Here is a 5720-nt window from a genome sequence, read left to right as displayed (position 1 = left end):
GCACTTGGGAGGCAGAGGCAGGTAGATTTCTGAGGCCAGCCTGTTCTACAGAGTGAGTTCCAGGACAGCCAGGGCCACAGAGAAACCCTGTCTCAATACAAACAAACCAGGGTTTAGTTCCCAACACCTACATGGCAACTCACAATTATCTGTAACTCCAGCTGCAGAGGATCCAGTGTTCTTTTCTGGCCTCTGAAGGCACTGCAGGCAAGTGGTGGCTAGACATACCTATAAGCAAAATGCTCATAACTGTTTTAGACCCTGGAACTAGGGACTGAGGTGCATATTTTACCTATCAAAGCAGGCGTGACCTCCATGTTCTCCCAGCACCCCTCAGTCCCTAGCTGACATACCTGACCTTCCATCCCAGGAGCTGGGCTGCCCTTCCCCCAGAGGCTCTTCCCTCTATAATCCAGACATCTTAGTCTCCTCTCTCCCCCTCCCTCCTTCTCCTTTTCTTCTCTCTCTGGTTGCACCCTTTCTCTCCCCCACACCCCAACCTTCCCATGGTAAGTTGCCTGGCCTCAGTCCTTGGGGTCAGTGAACTCACCTGAGAACAGTTTTCCAATAAACCCGCATTTAATATAATCTAATCTGGCTCGAATTGGCTCATTTCACTGGCTGAGAAATCAAAACCATACCAAAAACCATAAAATAAAAGTAAATCTTTAAGAAGGGAGAATAAATTAAATGAACAGTATCCTAATTCATCACATATTGGAAGTGGAATCTCAAGGCAGACGGGTTGGATTGTTGGGCGAGCCTCTGGAGGGCCAGAGGTGGCTGAGGGTAGAGAACAGGCCCTGGGGTCACTCCTCAGCACCAGACACAGAAGAGTCGGCTGTTTCCATACCTAGTCTGCAGGCTGGAGACAGCTCAGCAGTTAGAGCATTAGCTGCTCTCGCAGAGAACCTGAGTTGTGTCCGTTCCCAAGCCTGGAGGCTTCACCAACCCCTGTAACTCCATACCTCCTCTGGCCTCAGAGAGCACTGTACATATGTAACACAGACATACATGCAAGTGAAGGGACTCTAGACAGCCGAGCATGGTAAGCATGGCTGTAGTAGGCTTGCCCTTCTTCTTGATCCCTTCTGCCTTACTATAAAAACTGTTAGGTTACATTCCTAAAGCTAGCCACCAAGATCCATTCCATTATTTGGCTACTTTCTCCTCCGGAGGCTGACTACCAAAGTCTAGCTATCAAAGTACTGAAAAGCCCCCTTAGGCTCATCCAATTAACCTGTCCAATCAAAATTAAACATCTCAATGGGGGGAGGTGCACGTCTTTAATCCCAGAGGCAGATGGATCTCTGTGAATTCGAGGCCAGACTGTTCTACACAGTGAGTTCCAGGACAGCCAGGGGTGTTACACAGAGAAAGCCTGTCTCTGGAAAAAAACAAACAAAAAAATGAAAATACCTCATCCTAACACAGGGAGTTCCCCGTTTTTCCTTTATAAATCACCATTTGCCCGTGGGCCCTGTCTGTCTCCTCTCTATTCAGAGGCAGTTCTGTGTCCTCTGGGACGTATATTCCTCCCCCCTCCCTTGTTGCCTCTCCCTTCTCCCTCCTCCTCTATCTCTAGTCTTTACCTCTTATGCCCCCCACCCTTTTTTCCCCTCTGGGGCAAAGAAATCTCCTTTGTGCTGAGAGTGCTGTTTTGGGGTGTCCTGAGCCAATACAGGTCCCTTTCACCTAGTGCGCTTTTAAGTAAATACAGGACCCAGTAAATACAGTGATGACTCAGGCTTGTAATCTCAGCCTGACTTTACCTGTGGTAAAAAGTCAAGTCCAGTCTATACTACAGACTATGTCTGAGGCCACATTGGAGGCCCTCTCTGAAAAAATAAATAGCAAAATGTGTGTGTGTGTGTGTGTGTGTGTGTGTGTGTGTGTATATTTTTTTAAGTGACATCTCAAAGGCATACAACAGGGGTTAGTGATTATTGTTGACAACAGCTATGTGAGCCAGACAGTAGTGACTCACACTTTTAGTCCGGAGCACCCAGGAGGTAGAGGCAGGCAGATCTCTGTAAATTCAAGGCCAGCCTGGTCTACATATCGAGTTCCAGAACAGCTGGGCTACACAGAAGAACCCTGTCTCAAAAGACAGAAGAGGAGGAAGAGGAGGAGGAGAAAGAGGAAGAAGAGGAGGAGGAGGAAGAGGAAGAAGAGGAGGAGGAGGAAGAGGAGGAGGAGGAACAGCAATAACAACAACTATTCGGAGGCTGGAGAATTGGCTCCATAGTTAAGAGCACATATTGCTCTTTCAGAGGACCTCGTTTCAATTCCCAACACTTACATGGTGGCTCACAACCATCATTAACTCCAGTTCCAGGGGATTTGACCTCCAAGGCATGCCCATGGTACACAGACATAGGTGCAGACAGAACACCCATCCACATTGTAAAGATGGTATCTGCTAAACACTCGCCAAGAACCCACACTACCTTCATCTACCTATTACTGTTCAGAACTGTCTGAGGGAAGTTACCTGTGCATGTGGTTATTGGCACTGTCTACCTGTCTAGCTTAGGTTTTAGAAGGAAACAGATTCTAATCCCGAGGGCTCCTTAGCCTAGCCACTGAAGAGTGAGGAAAGTTTCCTATGAACCAGAACACAGAGAAGGAAGGCTGGATTGCTGAGAAGGAAGACCTCACAGATGCCCAAGAACCTGACCCGACTCTGGAAAGATGAGTAAGAGCTGTCTAGGTCGAGAGGCAGCATGTAAAGCTGAGGGACAGCTTGAACAAAGGCTCAGAGTTATGACAGTTCATACTGAGTAATTCTTTGTGGCTGTCTCCAGGACAAAGAATGCTTTGTGGAATGGAAGTAGCAGGAGAGGCTGGGAAAACTGGTCAGGACCAGGTGATTAGGGACCCCTTGAAAAGTATTTGTGCTGTGTAAGGGAGTTGGAGAGATGGCTCAGTGGTTAAGAGATACAAACTGCTCTTTTGGAGGATCTGAGTTCAGTTCCCAGCACTGACATCAGCTAGCTCACAATTGCTTATAACTCTAGCCCACAGGATCTATAACCCTCTTCTGATCTCCACAGACTGTCTGTGTATATACCATAAATTAATTTAAAAAAATCTATTTTTTTTCCTGGTTTTTGGAGATGAGATCTATGTATTCCTGACTGTCTTGGAGCTCTCTTTGTAGACCAGGTTGGCCTCAAACTAATGGAGATCTGTCTGCCTTTGCCTTGGAGTGCTTAGACTGAAGGCATGTGCCACCACACCTGGCTTAATAAAAAAAAAAACAAAAAAAAAACAATTGTTTTAAAGCACTCACGGCAGTAGTCAAGACACTTACTGTTCTTGCAGAGGACCAGTTTAGTTCCCAGCACTTGCACAGAGTTCACAATTATCTATAACTGCCAGGAGTCTGGTGTCCTCTTTTGTCCTCTGCAGGCACTAGGCACACACATAGTGCATAAACATATAGGCAGGCAGAGCACAGACAAAAACAAATAAGCCAAAAAGGTATTGGTAGTTGGGGCTTAGGTATACAGCTCAGTGGTGAAGAGCTCCCTTAGCATGGGCAAAGCCCTAGGGTCAATCACCAGTAGCTTGAGGAGATGTGTTTATGGTGAAGGTAAGGGCTTGGTCAGGGTTTCACCTACATACAGGTACCCACGGGTGCCAAGAAGATTTCTGAGTCCTTCAGGAGGGCTCCAGGTAGTCCGACCCTGTCCATCCCTGCCCTCGAGGTCCCCACAGATTCCTACGGGTAACAGAACAGTCATACACATAATCAACAAAACACATACTGGGAAAATTACAGACGGGCTTTACTGGGAAATGACAAATCAAAGATGGGGTCCTGATTAGGGAAAGGGTTCAGGTGAATCAGGGTTTTCAGAGAAGTTGCCCTAAAGCATTCAGACAGGAAAAGATGGCAGGCAGCCTTAGGGAGGAAGGACCCAGAAATAGACCTGGGCAGTTGGCAGAACCATGTAGCTCATCTGAGTTCAGTGCTTTCAAACTGCCTCGGGGCAGAAGCTGAGTTTTACCAAAGAGCCCAGTGTGCCCCGTATGCTACTCGTGGCTGTCCTGATCGTCCGGTCATAAACACCAATGGGGGTTTTGCAAATGCCCACTGCCGGCAGAGTGACAATCTGCATGAGGCAAGAAGGAAACCAGGTTCAACAGGACTTGGTCAGTTGGTGCTGTTTCCTACTTCGAGACTCTCGACACCAGACGGTTTATTTTAGCCTACACAGATCTAAATGTACAATTTTAGGGGAAAGTTTCCTGGTAACAATTATCTCAATCCCGTGTGCACAATGAAGCTTCAGGCGTGACTACACCGAAACATTTTTGCAAAGTACATGTGACCTCTTCCATAAAGACGGGTTTGATAGCTTAAAGGCCTAGAAGAGGATCTCATGGGGTCTCCGTCATACACAGAACACAGAAGTCACCTAGCTATTAAGCACGTGTGTGTAACATCTCCCCTCAGGATGGGTTCTGTTGACTAAGAATCAGAACTACAATAAAGGTCTAAGGAGGGAGAGTCTGGGGGATTTGGTTGTATCCTGGCCTACAGTCTGCACAGGTCATCAGGCTATTAACTACATCTGCTCCTTCTGTGTGGAAAAAAGGTCTAGCTCTCCTGCACGGAGGAGACAATCCTTCATGTTTGACATTCCTAGGTTCCCTATTGTTTATCTGTGGGCACAAGGACCTCATGCTGCCTTAAACACCTGTTAGCTAAGTACAATGTTGTCCCAGTCTCAGATACTCAGGGAGCTGATGCAAGAGGCTAGCCTGAGCTTGAGTTAGACCAGCCTAGGGAACACAGTGAGACTCTGCTGTAAGAAATAAAACAGCTTTGAGCAGAGCGTAGATCAGTGGCGGAGTACTTGCTTAGTACCCAAAGGTTCTGGGTTTGAACCTTCACTTCTGCAAAAAGGAAAAAAATTACCAAGGACTTACCTATTAATCAGATCTACAAACCAGACAAATCCCCTCCATTCAATAAAGTGATATTGTGAGACAGAGACAAGAAGCATACAAGTAATTTATTATATCAGAGAGAAACCAGTGAGCTGATGTATGTTCCTCACATAAAGGCTGAGACTGGGGGATGGCCACATGCTTGAGACCACCCTGGGCTAGGAAGCAAGCATCAAGCCAGCTAGTACTATGTATAGCAGGACTGCATCTCAGGAAAGCTGGAAAAGGGATGGTGAGATAGCTCATTAAGTCACGGTGCTTGTTCCCAAGCCCAATGCCCTGAGTTCTAGCCCTTGGACCCACAGGGTGGAAGGAGAGAGCTGACGCCCACAGTTAGTCCTCCACTCTCCACAGGCATGCTGGATGGAGCACACACAAATACATAAAGGTAATGTAAAAAATGTTCAAGGGGCTGGAGAGATGACTCAGCGGTTAAGAGCACTGACTGCTCTTCCAGAGGTCCTGAGTTCAATTCTCAGCAACCACATGGTGGCTCACAACCATCTGTAATGGGATCCAATGCCCACTTCTGAAGTGTCTGAAGACAATGGGTGTGTACTTATGTACATAAAAAAAAAATGTTCAAGCTGGGGGCCAGAGCCCATGGGAACAGCAACTGTGAGTGTTGACAGTGTGCTGCCTGCCAGTCCCAAGATTGTGTGGTGTCTCGCAGTTAAGCTAGCCTTTCCTTCCTTTTCTGAAAACAGCGTATGAGTCAGGGTTCTCCCACGAATCAGAGCCAGTGGCCGAGAGAAGGG

This window comes from Mastomys coucha, unplaced genomic scaffold (genome assembly GCF_008632895.1).
Source record: "Mastomys coucha isolate ucsf_1 unplaced genomic scaffold, UCSF_Mcou_1 pScaffold16, whole genome shotgun sequence".
Taxonomy (NCBI): Eukaryota; Metazoa; Chordata; class Mammalia; order Rodentia; family Muridae; genus Mastomys; species Mastomys coucha.
The sequence above is the reverse complement of the archived record's forward strand: the minus strand, read 5'-3'. Positions refer to the sequence as shown.